General features: G+C 51.3%; 1 pseudogene; it reads left to right on the forward strand.

The window, feature by feature from the left end:
• LOC145410360 (glutamate receptor 4-like) overlaps nucleotides 1–13,383 on the forward strand; it is a 104,419-nt pseudogene extending 91,036 nt beyond the window's left edge.
• The last annotated feature ends 3,941 nt before the right edge of the window (nucleotides 13,384–17,324 follow it).

Genomic DNA, 17,324 nt, shown 5'->3' on the forward strand with positions numbered 1-17,324 from the left:
AGTATGGTGCATGTTTGATAACGATTCGCCTCGTGGCTTCCATAGTGCGTGTTCTACCTCACTCCCCCCCTCCTCCCTTATAGTAGAGTAAGTCGTTCTTTCTGTTCAGAGCAGGAGTGTCAACTCTTTGTCCCCTATGGCTTCATTTGCGCGTCCCTCTTACAAGTTGTATCAAGCTCTGCCGGCCCCTATATAATGAGCTGTCTCTGCATTAATTGCCACTTAGTTCTACTCCTCATTTTGTTCACATCTCTGTCCTTCCCCTGTACAGTTGTTATTATTGTGAGTGCTCAGGAAGTCTCCAACCATCTGGCAGCTGTGTGATTTGTGTATGAGTCTTGTTGCATTTTTTCTTGTACTGTGTAGCATGGGGTGTTAATTCGTGGGCCTGGTGAGGTTTTTGTGATTAGTCTAAGGTTTTTACTGTCAGCCAGTAGTAATAATATTTTGTATCTGTAATAATATATCTTGCATTAACTGAGCATTATCCGGTTTTCTCATTTTTATCAGGGCTGACTTAGATAAATTTACTCTTGCTAATTTCGTGTTAATAAAGGCTATTGCAGTTAACCATATATTTAACCTGTTTTTTTGCCATTACATTATCCTTATGAGTCCTGAATGTTTAGTTGTTAGTTTGAGCATTAAACTTTAATTTGTAATTTTACCAAACTCTTTTGTTTTCAACCTGGAACATTGCGGGACAGTTTTCTCAGTTCCGTAACAATATATATATATATATATATAGATATATATATATATATATATATATATATATATATATATATATACATCCATCTATATATCCTGTATATATATACATATATATATATATTTTTTTATGTGACCGACTCTGGGCATCGGCTTCACAGCCTGCTTTCAAGGCCCAGTAGTCCTCCTACGTACCGCACACCTCTACATGTCACTACTTCGGCGCTAACACCCACCTTCCATACTGAATACATGCTAGTCCTGTATGAGGACTGGTGTATTGGTATTAGCGGGGGTATTTTTACATGTCGGCGGGTCTTCTGGTAGAAGAGTAAAGTCTGATTTTATGAAATTCAAATCCTTAAACTGTTCCCTGCACCAGCGGGATTTGAACCCGGGTCCGTTAGGACTGCAGGCCAACTCTCTACCGATTGAGCCACCGCCTCCCCCAATATATATATATATATATATATATATATATATATATGTGTGTGTGTGTGTGTGGTGTGTGTGTGTGTGTGTGTGTGTGAAAGACCTATTTTTCATTATATTCACGCTACCACCAGCAGCTTTTATGCCCTTCACCAAGAAGATTATGTTTTTGTCGGCGTTGGTCTGACTGTTAGCAGGATCACCCAAAAAGTAATTAACGGTTTTTGCTGAAAGTTTTGGAGGGGTAGCGTATGCCCCAAGGAGCAATCCATTAGATTTTGGTGATGATCCGGATCATCATCAGGATCCATGAATTTTTTGTTTGTTTATCCACATGACATCTCAAGTAGTTCTCAATGAATTTCTCAATGAATTTCAATTATATTTTGTGGAAGGTTGGACCATAGGCCAAGAAAGAATCGATTCAGTTTCGGGGCGGATCCGGATCCTGGAGGTATTTACCTTCTGAGTGCTTTCTAGTTTAGTTATGGTACTTTTTATACTGAAGATCATTAATGAATATAGTTTCTGACCCCTTCACTGGGATAGGTTAACCAGTAGATACCATGATGACTTTCTTATATTCTTGCTCTCTTTAGGCAATTTCTTCTCCCTTAGGAAAGACTGGAAAGACCAGTAGTAGTGAAGGGGTTAGTGAAGGCTATATTTTCTGCCTCCAGTTGGACATCTACATAAAATCTGGTGGTCGCAAGAATAAAGAAAAATGCGTCATTTAATTGAAGGGGTAAAGTTGTGTGGATGTAGCAAGAGTACAGTAATAATACATAATAGTGGTGAAGTAGTAAGACTGTAGCTGCTGCTGTTGTAGATTATAGTATTTTCAACATATCCTTCATATTGTTCCTGCAGCGTTATATTTAGCCGCCTATTCCAAGGACATTTTTTCATTGTTCTTGCAATCTTCAATATTTTATTCAGCTAAGGATAGAGCTTTAGAACTGAAGGAGTTAGATACAGAAGACATTAACCTGTTCAGCACGAGAGGTCTTTTCTTAGGGTGAATGAAGTACTCTCGAGGGAGCAAAGACAAGACGATAAAGTACTCCCTGAGGTGGAAGGATTTAAATATGAAAATTGGTTGTATCAGTATTTGTTCGACTCTAATATGGTTACAAAGGTCATTGTTGTTGTAATAGAGAAGATTTGTCAGGCAAGTTGAGTCTCACTTCAGATTGTAGTTCTGTGGTGGTAGTTTTTTCTTCAAATGTGTCTTAAGTATTCCCTTCATGTTGTTGTTGTTGATTTTTTCCCTTAATGTGTCCAAGTATTCCCCTAGTCGTATTCCAGGGAAAGATTGTGGCTTACCAAGAAATGTCGTCCCTGTCATCCTCATAAAACTGATAGTCAGGTAGCCTTCTTCCCAGTATCCCTGACTGACTGTGGGTCATGTTTGCGTACAGTAACGTGTGTAAAGCTGTCAAGTGCTCTGGAAAACACTATCAGAGAAACTAATATATCGGATCTTGTTGGAAGCAGAATAAGAATTTAAGAAAAGTTAATGTAATCTTGCTTTGTCCACCAAATTTCTAGATCCTCTTTTCCAGTCCCTTGCTTACTGCACCCATTTCCATACCCCTCTAACAATCTTGCTTGGAGGATATTGTATTTTAAAATCTAATTTCATTGCAGCAGTACCACTAATTCTACAACATCCATTTCCACAGGCTATACTTTACCTGCCTCAGCTCTATTGCCCATCTAATTTCCAATCCCTCGCACACTCTCTTTTGCTCACAACTCCAATTTCTTTACCCGCCATTCGATGTTTTCCTGGTGTAGTGCAGGTCACATGATGACGAACGTGTTTGTTCTATGCTTCATGATGATCCTTCTCTCTGTCTTGCTTATTGGTTTCGGCTGGAGGAATTTCTGAGTGGGGGCAGCTTCTCACTTTATTTTTAATCATCAGTTCATAATATTACCATAATTACCACAGTTATAATCTTCGTTGTGACAAAAATGCCTCGAAAGTACCGTTAGGTGTATTGTTTTCCTTTGTACACACACACACCTTCCCTCTCTCTCTCTTCACTGCCCGCTCTCTTTATCACAGAATACCCACGTTAGCGCCCTGACTCTGAGCAAAATAGCAGGCATCTTCTACATCCTGACTGGAGGCCTGGTATTGTCAATGGTCGTGGCCATCACTGAATTCTGCTACAAATCGAAAATGGACGCCAGCCGAGCCAAGGTAAGTAAAGGTAATGAGTTTTAGCTAATTGTGAAACTGAGTGGGTGAGAGTGTATCCATAGCCCAAATACAGTATATGAGAGTCAGTTATGGGATGCTTATGATTTTTAAGGTTAGTTAGGCCATTACAGCCAGAGTGACCGTCATGACAGAAGGCTTTTCAATCATGTAATGTAACAGGGGAGTATGCTGGTCATATGCTCCATAAATGCCTTGGACTACGGCAGCCTCTCTGAAAGCCCCAACCCTGGATTAGCCTGCATTTCATATTATGTAATGCAGTCATATAATGATATTAAGAAGTCATGCAAGTTCTGTCTTTGCCAGTTGCTTAGAAAATGTTATAGTACAATGAGGACTTTTCCATACCCTTCTCCCTGCATGTTTTAATAATAGGGCTATAGTCACTCATATATAATTAGTCATATGTTCCAGAGTATTAAAAAATTTACAACTGGGACTGTGAATTACGGGAGACTGACAGTTTATCTTAATAAGCAGCAGAGGAACATTAAACGCGTTTTTCACTTATTTAATGTGGACAAAAATGAGTTTTGAAGAAAGGAGACAGAGTTAGGACCTAATGTTCACGAGTGTATGTTAACTTTTGTGTCCCTTAGTGTTGTGGATACCTAAGTGAATTGATAAGGGACCGGTATGGATTTTTTTTCCTCAATGCTTCTGTGGTTGTTTTACTGAAAGTAATGAATATAATAATAGTCTTTCCAAGCTTCTTGTAATGGCTTCCCACAAAAGAGGGACATTCTGAATGGGTGTATATATATATATATATATATATATATATATATATATATATATACTAACCAGGATAAGACGTTGGATTAATAACTACGACTACATATTGGCAGTGCCACAAATCCCAGGGCACCCCTCACCCTGCAGGTGGGGGTGCCCTGAATCAGGTTATGTATAATACTGTCCAAAATTTCTCCTTAGATAAATATTCTATATAATTTGCGCCACAACTATCATCATCGTAAGTCATCATGACAACTGTCACCAATACATACCTCATGTTCCCTTTGTCCCTTTATCTTATGACAGTATAATGGTATCCTCTTTACTCACTTCAGCTGATACTAGTTACACCATAATGTCACCTGCTCCACCCACCAGTCTACTCACCCTCACACTCAAATCATCACCCACCCAATAGAAATTATATACCTGTACCACCATTTCATCTATACCACCCTCTCACCTATACCATCCTCTCACCTGTACCACCATTTCATCTATACCACCCTCTCACCTGTACCATCCTCTCACCTATACCATCCTCTCACCTATACCACCCTCTCACCTGTACCACCCTTTCAACTATACCATCCTTTCAACCAAAGCACCCTCTCACCTTCACCACCCACCAACCTATACCATCCACCTGTACCACCCACCCACCTGTACCACCCACCCACCTATACCGCCCTCCTACCCACCTATACCATACCACCACCCACCTACACTATCCACCCACTTACACTACCAACCCACCTACACTACCAACCCACCTACACTATCCACCCACTTACACTACCAACCCACCTACACCACCTTCTTATTACACCACTCACCCGCACCAGTAATCCTTGCCATGTTAACAGTAGGTTTAGAATTTGGGGGGTTGTAGCCCCTCCCCCCCGTCCAGGTGTAGTTAGGGATATTATCTGGTCACATTCTACCTAACGCCTGGCCAGGGTGGTATTTATCTTTATGCATTTTTTTCCCTCCGTATAGAACTCTGGCTGTTATTATAATCTTCCATTTTTTGTACTATTGCCATCCTACCGTTTCTTTTATAATGCTGTACTCTTTATTCACATCAGCTTATAAGTTACCCCACCCAACCATCTACACCATCTGCCCACCTACGTCACCCACTATTCCACGCCACTTACCCATCTATGCTACCCATCCGTCCAAGCCACCCACCATCCCTTGAACACCACCCTCCCATCCATCCACCAACACCACCCTCCCGTCCACCTAGAGCACCCTTCAATCCACCTACAGCACCCTTCCATCCGCTCACACCACTCTCCATCCACCTACACCACCCTCCCATTTCCCTACATCACCCTCCCATCCACCCACACCACTCTTCATCCACCTACACCACCCTCCCATCTCCCCTACACCACCCTCCCATCCAGCCACACCACACTTCATCCACCTACACCACCCTCCAATCCACCTACACCACCCTCCAATCCACCTACATCACCCTTCCATCCACCTGCACCACCCTCCCATCTCCCAACATCACCCTCCCATCCACCCACACCACACATCATCCACCTACACCACCCACCCCATCTCCCCTACACCACCCTCCAATCCACCTACACCACCCTCCAATCCACCTGCACCACCCTTCCATCCACCTGCACCACCCTTCCATCCACCTGCACCACCCTTCCATCAACCTACACCCTCTCCATCCACCTACACCACTCTCCATCCATCTACACCACTCTCCATCCACCTACACCACCCTCCCATCTACACCACCTATCCATCTACACCTGTCCACCTACACCACTTATCCACCTACACCACCTATCCACCTTCATCCCATCCACCTGCACCATCCACCCATCTGCAACACCCATCCACCCAAACCACCTGGCCACCTATACCAGTCATCCACCTACACCACTCACCTACAACACTCATCCACCTACAACACTCATCCACCTACACCACCCACCTACCTGCCCCACCCACCATCCACCTGCACCATCACCCATCCACCTGCACCATCACCCATCCACCTGCACCACCCACCATCCACTTGCATCACCCACTATCCACTTGCGTCACCCACTATCCACCTGCACCACCCACTATCCACCTGCACCACTTACCATCCACTTGCACCACTCACCATCTACCTGCATCACCTACCATCCACTTGCACGTCCCACCCACTTGCACCACCCATCCACCTGCACCAGCACCCACCCATCCACTTGCACAAGCTACCCACCCACCCACCCACCTGCACTATCCAGCAACCCACCTGCACAACCCAACCCCTTCCACCACCCACCCACCTGCCTGCACCACCCATCCACCTACACCACCCATCCACCTACACCACCCATCCACCTGCACCACCCATTGACTCTACTTCCACCACCACCCATCCATCCACACCACCCAACCTCAAGCACCTCCACATGAACCATCCACCTCCACATGCACCATGCACCATCCACCATCCATCTGCACCACCCATATCCACTTGCACCACCCACCATCCACTTGTGCCACCCACCATCCACCTCCACCACCCACTGTTCCACCATCCACCTGCACCACCCACTGTCAACCTGCACCACCCACCCACTTTCACCACCCACCCATGTGCATCAGCCATCTACCTGAACTACTCACCCACCTACACCACCCATCCAACTGCACCACCACCCATCCAACTGCACCACCACCCATCCAACTGCACTACCACCCATCCATCTTTCCTGCACCACCATCCATCTTCCTGCACCACCATCCATCTTCCTGCACCACCACCTCATCTACCTAAACCTCCCACCATCCACCAACCACCTGCACCATTCACTCACCCACCCACCTGGACCACGCACCCACCTTCGTCGCCCATACATCTGCATTACCCACCGAAAAACATCACCCACCTGCACCATCCATCATCCCACCCACCTACACCACAACCTATCCCCCTACACCACCCATCCACCTACACAACCTACCCACCCGCCTGCATCACCCATCCACCTGCACCATCCATCCACCTGCACCACCCACATCAACCTGCATCACCCACATCAACCTGCATCACCCATCTACCTGCACCACTCACCCACCACCCACCCACCTCCACCACCCACCTCCACCACCCACCCACTCACCTCCTCCACCCACTCACTTCCTCCATCCATCCACCTGCACCACCCAGCATCCACCTGCGCCACCCACCCACCCACCTGCACCACCCACCCACCCACCCACTTGCTATCCATCCACCCACTTGCATCACCCATCTGCACTGCCCACCACCCACCCACCTGCATTACCCACTTGCATTGCCCACCACCCACCCACCTGCATTACCCACCCTTCCACCCACCTGCACCACCCACCCATTTCCACCCACCTGCACCACCCACCCACTTTCACCTGCATCAGCCGTCTACCTACACCACGCATCCAAGTGCACAACCCATTCACCTACACCACCCATTCACCTACACCACCCATCCACATGCCCCACCCACCTGCCTGTCCCACCCACTTGCCTGTCCCACCCACCTGCCAACCCATCTGCCTGCACCACCCACCCACCTGCACCATCCACCCACCTGCACCATCCACCCACCTGCACCATCCACCCACCTGCACCATCCTTCCACTTCTGCCACCCATCCATCTGCAACAGCCATCAATTTGCACCATCCACCAACGTACACCACCCACCCACCTGCACAACCCATCCACCTAGCACACCCATCCCCCTAGCACACCCATCCACCTACCCCTCAGCCCGCCTGCACCACCCCATCACCTGCACCACCCACTTGCCTACACCACCCATACATCTGCACCACCCACCATCCACCTGGACCACCCGCCATCCACCTGGACCCCCCACCCCCCACCTGCACCACTCACCCACCTGCACCACCAACCCACCTGCACCACCAACCCACCTGCACCACCCACCCGTCCACTTACCCACCCACCTACCCACTCCACCACCCATCATCTACCTTCACCACCACCCATCATCTACCTTCACCACCACCCATCCACCTGCACTACCCACCATCCACCTGCATCACCCAGCATCCACCTGCATCACCCAGCATCCACCTGCACCACTCACCCACTTTCACCACCTACCCACTTGCATCACCCACCTGCACTGTCCACCACCCACCTACCTGCATCACCCACCCTTCCACCCACTTGCACCACCTACCCACTTCCACCACCCACCCTCCTGCATCAGTAATCTGCATGCACTACCCACCCACCTACACCACCCATTCAACTCCACAACCCATCCACCTACACCACCCATCCACATGGCCCACCCTGCCTGTCCCACCCACCCACCTGCCTACACCACCCATCTACCTGCACCACCCACCATCCACCTGGACCACTCACACACCCACCCATCTACACTGCCCACAACCTACCCTCCTGGACCACTCACACACCCACCGACCTGCACCATCCTCCTACTTCTACCACCCACCCACCCACCTGCAGCAGCCATCTATTTGCACTACCCACCCACGTACACCACCCATCCACCTGCACAACCCATCCACCTCCCCCCCCCCTGCCTGCACCACCCACTTGCCAACACCACCCACTTGCCAACACCACCCATCCACGTGCACAACCCACCATCCACCTGGACCATCCACCCACCCGGACCATCCACCCACCCACACACCTGCACCACCTACCCACCCACACACCAGCACCACCAACCCACCCACACACCAGCACCACCAACCCACCAGCACCACCTACCCACCAGCACCATCCACCCACCTGCACCTCTCACTCACCCACCTTCTTGCACCACTCACTCACTCACGTTCTTGCACCACTCACTCACTCACGTTCTTGCACCACTTACCCACCCACCCACCTGCACCATCCATCCACCTGCATCACCCAACTGCCTGCACCATCCAACCGCCTGTATCACCCATCAACGTACACCACCATCCATCCACGTACACCACCATCCATCCACGTACACCACCATCCACCCACCTGCACCTCTCACTCACCCACCTTCTTGCACCACTCACCCACTCACTTTCTTGCACCACTTACCCACCCACCCACCTGCACCATCCATCCACCTGCACCACCCAACTGCCTGCACCATCCAACCGCCTGTATCACCCATCAACGTACACCACCATCCATCCACGTACACCACCATCCATCCACCTGCACCACCACCCATCCACCCACCCACATGGACCATACACCCACCTCCATCACCCATCCACTTCCATCACCCATCCACCTGCATTCCCCATCCACCTACACCACCTTTCCACTTACACCACCCACCTGTCTGACCAACCACCTGCCTCCACCACCCACCCGCGAGAACCACCCATCCACCTGCACCACCCATCTACCAGCACCACCCATCTACCAGCACCACCCATCCACCTGCACCCACCATTCCCACCCACCTGCACCAGCCATTCACCTGTGCATCCACAATGCATCTGCACCACCCGCCATCCATCTGCACCACCCGCCATCAACCCTCACTATCCATCCACCTTCACCACCTACCCACCTGCACCACCCACCCACCTGCACCACCCACCACCCTCCTGCACGAACCATCCACCCTCCTGCATGAACCACCCACCCACTTGCACCACCCATTCATAAATCCAGACATCCACCCACCTGCACCAGCAACCAGCCTGCACTACCGACCCACCAGCACTACCGACCCACCAGCACTACCCACCCACCTGCACCACCCACCATCCACCTGTATCACCACCCATCCACCTGCATCACCACCCATCCACCTGCATCACCACCCATCCACCTGCACCACCCACCCATCCACCTGCACCACCCACCCACCTTCACCACCCACCCACCTCACCACCTGCACCACCACCCATCCACCTGCACCACCCTCCGACCCACCTCCACCACCCACTGACCCATCAGCACCATCCACCTGCACCAGCTATCATCCACCCACCACCACCTGCACCACCCTCCGACCCACCTCCACCACCCACTGACCCATCAGCACCATCCACCTGCACCAGCTTATCATCCACCCACCACCACCTGCATCACCCACCCTTCCACTGACCGGCAATACTTACCCACCCATCCACTCGCATCACCCATCCACTCGCACCACCACCTGCACCTGCATCACCACCCATCCACCTGCACCATCACCCAGCCACCTTCACCACCACCACCCATCCATTTACAGCACCCACCATCCACCTGATACACCCACCCACCTGGGCCACACATCCACTTCCACCACCCACCCACCTGCACAACCCAGATGCCTACACCACCTATCCACCTTCACCACCCTCCCGTCTAACCATCCCCCTGCCTCCACCCCTCCTCCCCCCCGTGAGCACCACCCGTCCACCAGCACCACCCACCCACCTGCACAGCCCAGATGCCTACAACACCTATCCACCCTCACCACCCACCCGTTTGACCACCGCCGTGCCTCCTCCCTCCCCTCCACCCTGTGAGCACCACCCATCCATCTGCACCACCCGTCCATCTGCACCACCCACCCCTCCACCCCGTAAGCACCACCCGATCACCTGCACCACCCACCACCTGTACACCACCTGCACCACCCACCATCCACCTACAACACCCATCATCCACCTGCACCACCCACCATCCACCTGCACCACCCACCATCCACCTGCACCACCCACCATCCACCTGCATCACCCTCCATCCACCTGTACATCAACCATCCATCAGCACCACTCACTCACCTGCACAACCTGCATCACCCCCCACCCACCTGCACAGTCTGCAACATCCACCCACCCACTTGCACCACCCATCAACCAGCTACACCAGCCACTCAGCCACCCACACGCTTGCACCAGCCACTCACCTGCAGTACCCACCTGCCCACTCACCCACGGACTTGTACCACCCACCCACTTGTACCACTCACCATCCACTTGCATCACCGCCCATCAACTTCACCACCGCCCATCCATCTTTACCACTCACCATCCACCCATCTTTACCACCCACCATCCACCCACCTTTACCACCCACCATCCACCCACCTGCATCACCACCCATCCACCTACACCACCCACCTGCACCACCCACCTGCACCACCACCCATCCACCTGCACCACCACCCATCCACCTGCATAACCACCCATCCACCTGCATAACCACCCACCCTCGTGCACCACCACCCATCCACCTGCACCACCTATCGACTTTACACCATTTCATCTGCAGTACTTTCCACCCACACCACCCACTTCAGTAACCCTTCCCATGTTGAGTGTAAACCTAGAAATCCTTGCACTGTATACGCTTGGTATGTGGGGGCTCTACAGACCTTCCCCCTGGAGTAGATCTGGATTTTCACTGAGCTCATTCTGCCTTAAACCCAACTGGGGCGGAGGTTTACATTGCAGAGTTTCATTTTACCTGGAAAAAAAAAAAAGTTGGGAGGACACACACACACACACACACACACACACACACACACACACACACACACACACACACACACACACACACACACACACACAGAGCGAGAGCGAGGGAGGATATACATTCATAGACATATGAAGTGTCATAGTCTCACCCCTTAACATGTACTCATCTCATGGCCGCTCCCGCCATTAAATAAGGTACTTCTACTCCTTCCACTCACCTTAAACCTTTCACTCTTTTTTTTTAGCTCAGTCTGTTCGACGCAATGAAGACCAAAGCTCGAATGTCCATCACAGGAGGGAAGGACTTAGACAACGGACGAGTGAGCACACAGGTTTAATATCAATTTTTTACTCAACCATTTTCCAGTAGAATTTTTTTAAAAGCTCTTCTTTGTGTGGATCATTTAGCTAATAGTCTTTTGAAGTAGTTGTTGGGGTTTGTGCTTACATTGGTGTCTGTTTTGTGTTTAGATATGCTTGTGTTTATTTAGATGTTTGTTTTTACTTGTGTTCGTGTGTAGAGTGAACGTGGTTGTTTGTTTCAGATCTCTTTGTTAAGGTGTGTTTATTCGTTCTGCCCTAGATGTGTTTGTGCGTGGATGTGGTAATTTTCAGAATTTCTGTGCTAAGTGTCGCTCTTATGATTAGATGGGTTTTATGCTGTTTTTTTTGGGTTTAGATATGCTTGTTTGTGCCTAGTTTCTTTGTACTTAGTTATATATTTGTAATTAAATGTTGGACTATGCCAGTTATTACTTTGCATATTTTTGTAATGATTTTTTTTTTTTAACATTTGTTAGTTCTTTGCTATGATCCTTTTTTAGAATTTTGGTATTGCAATCACCAGACAAATTTATCAATTGTTGCAACAACTCTAGTGGTGAAGTGTTTAATGATGGGTATATCTAATTCCTTTACCCCCTATTTTGAGTACCATTTATTTTGTAGCATCTACTTTGCTATTTATTTTCACTAGATTTTTTTTTATCGCCAAAATATCGATATAGATGACTTCAGTAAACAAAAAGAGGGTATTTAAGTGTAATCTGCAGAATAAATCGGTAAGACAGAGCTATTACAAGTCACCAAAGACGGAATACGACTTTGATTGTCACATACAGTGTATCGAATTTCTGGTCAGGAGTCTAACGCGGAGAATGATCCCGGATGTGCATGCAGTAGAAATTAGGCCAGGGAGAGAGAGAGAGAGAGAGAGAGCAGCTTCCCAGCCCAACCAAGCAGCCTCCCAGTGAAGCCCAGTTCAGCCCAGCAGACTCCCAGCCAAGCCAAGCTCAGCCCAGCCCAGCCCAGCTCAGCAGCCTCCCAGCCCAGTTCAGCTCAGCTCAGCAGCCTCCCAGTCAAGCCCAGCTCAGCTCAGCAGCCTCCAAGTCAAGCCCAGCTCAGCTCAGCAGCCTTCCAGCCAAGCTAAACTCAGCCCAGCCCTGCTCAACAGTCTCCAAGCCAAGCCCAGCTCAGCAGCCTCCCAGCCAAGCTAAACTCAGCCCAGCACTGCTCAGCAGTCTCCAAGCTAAGCCCAGCTCAGCAGACTCCCAGCCAAGCCAAGCTCAGCTTAGGAGCCTCCCAGCTCAGCCCAGCCCAGCCCAGCCCAGCTCAGCAGCCTCCCAGTCAAACCAAGCTCAGCTCAGCATCCTGCCAGCCAAGCTAAGCCCAGCCCAGCCCAGCCCTGCTCAGCAGTCTCCAAGCCACGCCAAGCCAAGCTCAGCAGTCTCCCAGCCAAGCACAGCCCAGCAGCCTCCCAGCCCAGAACAATAGTCTTGCAGCCAAATCCAACCGAGCCAAGCAGCCTCCCAGCCCAGCCCAGCCTGGTCCACCAGCTGCCTAACCTGGCCCAGTAGCCACCCAGCCCTGCCCTGCCCTGCCTGGACCAACAGCCCCCAGCCCAGCGCATTGCTGCCCAGGAGCTGTCTAGCACAGCCCAGCCTAATGGTCTCCCAGCCCAGCCCAGCTTAACAGTCTCTCAGCCAAGCCAAGACCAGCAGCACAGCTCAGCAGCCTCCCAGCCCAGAATAGCACAGGCCAGCCCAGTCCAGCAGCCTCCCAGCTGAAAACAACCCACCCCAGCAGCCTTCCATTCAAACCCACCCCAGCAGCCTCCCATTCAAACCCACCCCAGCAGCCTCCCATTCAAACCCACCCCAGCAGCCTCCCATTCATACCCACCCTAGCAGCCTCCCATTCGAACCTACCCCAGCAGCCTCCCATTCATACCCACCCCAGCAGCCTCCTATTCATACCCACCCCAGCAGCCTCCCATTCATACCCACCCTAGCAGCCTCCCATTCATACCCACCCCGGCGGCCTCCCATTCATACCCACCCCGGCGGCCTCCCATTCCTTACCCACCCTAGCAGCCTCCCATTCATACCCACCCTAGCAGCCTCCCATTCGTACCCACCCTAGCAGCCTCCCATTCGTACCCACCCTAGCAGCCTCCCATTCATACCTACCCTAGCAGCCTCCCATTCATACCCATCCCAGCAGCCTCCCATTCATACCCACCCCAGCAGCCTCCCATTCATACCCACCCCGGCGGCCTCCCATTCATACCCACCCTAGCAGCCTCCCATTCGAACCAACCCCAGCAGCCTCCCATTCGAACCTACCCCAGCAGCCTCCCATTCAAACCAACCCCAGCAGCCTCCCATTCATACCCACCCCGGCGGCCTCCCATTCCTACCCACCCCAGCCGCCTCCCATTCATACCCACCCCAGCAGCCTCCCATTCATACCCACCCCCGCGGCCTCCCATTCATACCCACCCCGGCGGCCTCCCATTCATACCCACCCCGGCGGCCTCCCATTCCTACCCACCCCGGCCGCCTCCCATTCATACCCACCCCCGGCGGCCTCCCATTCATACCCACCCCGGCGGCCTCCCATTCATACCCACCCGCGGCCCCACATTCATACCCACCCCCGCTGCCTCCCATTCATACCCACCCCGGCGGCCTCCCATTCATACCCACCCCGGCGGCCTCCCATTCATATCCACCCTAGCAGCCTCCCATTCGAACCTACCCCAGCAGCCTCCCATTCGAACCTACCCCAGCAGCCTCCCATTCATACCCATCCCAGCAGTCCTCCCATTCAATACCCACCCCGGCGGCCTCCCATTCATACCCACCCCGAGCGGCTCTCCCATTCCATACTTACCCACCCCGGCGACCTCCCATTCCATACCCACCCCAGTGGCCTCCCATTCATACCCACCCCGGCGGCCTCCCCATTTCACTTACCCACCCTGGCGGCCTCCCATTCATACCCACCCCAGTGGCCTCTCCCCATCCCAGCCCCTGTCCAGCAGCCGCCTAACATGGTCTAGTAGTCACCCAGCCCTGCCCACCTGCCCTTCCCCTGGTCCAATCTTATCTTCCAGGCCTGCCCCTGCTCATGTCCAACCCAGCCCAGCATCAGCCCCAACCCAGCCCAGCATCAGCCCAACCCAGCCCAGCATCAGCCCAACCCAGCCCAGCATCAACCCAGGTCTACCTGGCCAGCTCCAGTCCAGCCTAGCATCCACCCAGGTCCTACCTGGCCAGCCAGTCCAGCCTAGCATCCACCCAGGTCTACCTGGCCAGCCCAGTCCAGCCTAGCATCCACCCAGGCCTGCTTGATTCAGCAGCTGCTTAGGAGAAGCCTGCCTTGCCTTGCCAGTTCTGCAACCGTTCGGAGGCCTGGCCCTGGCCAGTAACCAACAACCACTCAGTCCCCTGCCCTGCCAAGCCTGGACCAGTAGTTGCCTTTAGTCCAGTGGCTGCCTAGCCCTGTCCCTTCCCTGCCCTGCCGCTACCTAACCCGGCCCAAGCAGTCACCTGCCCATGTCCTGTCTAGCAGCCAGCCTCATGAGCCCTGCCCTGCTATGCCCACCCTGGTCCAGTACCCGCCCAGCCCTGCCCTGCTTTGCCCAGCCCCTGCCTTGCTTTGGCTCCACCCCTGACCCAGCAGCTGCCCAAGCCCTGCCCTCCTCTATGCCCACCCCTGGCCCAGCAGACCTCAAGCCCCGCCCTGCCTTATCTGACCCAGCCCGGCCCAGCAGCAGCCCAACCCTGGCTCCAGTAGCCACCTAGTCCGGTCCAGCAAGCCATCTAGCGAGGGTTGGCAAAAAAAAAATAACTTTATTTGAAAATGCCCAACTCACCCTGGTTTTTTTTCCAGTTTTGTCACAATATACCCCTCCCTCACAAAAAAAAAGGGACAGGTGGGTTTTTGAAAGTACCATAAAACAAAATAATAATAAGTTTGCATACCTAATTATGAGGACCCAGCCCAATTAGAAATTATAATTTTACACAATGAGTTGAATAGAGGGGGATGATCATGTTTTGACTTATTTGTCTGTTACCCCTGGGCTGCCTTCTACACTGTAAAACATGTTTTCAAAAATGAGGGCACACCTTATGAGTTGACAGATCAGTGCACACTAAACAGTAGTAGGAAAAGGACTCATATCCTTTGCTGCTACAACACAGTAGTAGGAGGACTCATTTCCTTTGCTGCTGTAACACAGTAGTAGGAAAAGGACTCATTTCCTTTGCTGCCACAACACAGCAGTAGGAAGACTCATTTCTTGTTTAAGGGCTGCTATGTTGCAGTAGTAGGAGGGACTCATTTGCTGCTACAACTTTCTTTGGTAATTTTCCACACTTACACTTCCCATTCTTCTTACAAGTGACAAATCACATCCGTTAGTGAATGTACACATCATCTTAACAGTAATAACAGCCTTGGGGTAACAAATCTATCGAACAGACTGATATTCAAAAAGTAGCAATGTTTATAATAAATTTCTTTAGATGACTGAGATTTGGTAGTAAGAGACAATCCCAACCTGGCAGAGTCCTAACCTAAGTACTGATTATACAACAAAATTACCCAAATCATTACTAAGCAAAAACTATATCTATCAAAAACAAACTTACTGGTAATCCTGGGGTTACAGAATTTGCTAGTGCCGGATATAAAGTTTTTCACCAGAAAACTGCCTGAGGAAATGTACCTTTAATTCAAACTACAGTATTAAGATATGTTTTCCCCAACTTTAAGCACAGTTATCCATGTTTACATTCATTTATGGAAATAATGTTCGAGCCATGTACTCAAGAAGCTGTTTATATTACACTGAATTTAGACAAATTAGATTGGAAAAAAAAAACAGTACAGTGGGAAAAATAGTTTTTTTTTTTTTTTTTTAAGTGGGTTGTATTGAAAAACCCAGGTGGGCAAAACAGGGTCACTCACTTTGGTGCCAACTCCTGCATGTAGCCTTGTCCAGCAGCTGCCCTTCCCTGATCAGCCCTTCCCTGCCCAGCCCGGCCCAGCAGCTGCACAGGCTTGCCCAGCCCTGCAACAGCCCAGGCCTGCTCTCCCCTGCCCAGCCTAGCAGCCTCCCAGCCAAACCCAGCCCAGCACTCTCCCATTCAAATCCAGCACAATCCAGGTAAGCTCAGCAGTCTCCCAGCCCAGCCCAGCAGTTGCCTAACCTGGCCCACTAGGCCACCCAGGGAGCTTCCTGCCCTGCCTGGCCCAACAACCACCCTGGTTGGCTTTGACCAACCCAACCCAACCCAGCCCAGCATCAGCCCAGGCCTACCTCAACTAGCTCAGTCCAGCCCAGCATCTGCCTATGCCTCCTTGGCTCAGCTACTCCTCAGGCTTGCCTTGCCCTTCCCCATTCCAGCAGCCGTCCAGGCCTG

Source organism: Coenobita brevimanus, chromosome 1 (genome assembly GCF_032717465.1).
Source record: "Coenobita brevimanus isolate Jiangsu-jjx chromosome 1, ASM3271746v2, whole genome shotgun sequence".
Lineage (NCBI taxonomy): Eukaryota > Metazoa > Arthropoda > Malacostraca > Decapoda > Coenobitidae > Coenobita > Coenobita brevimanus.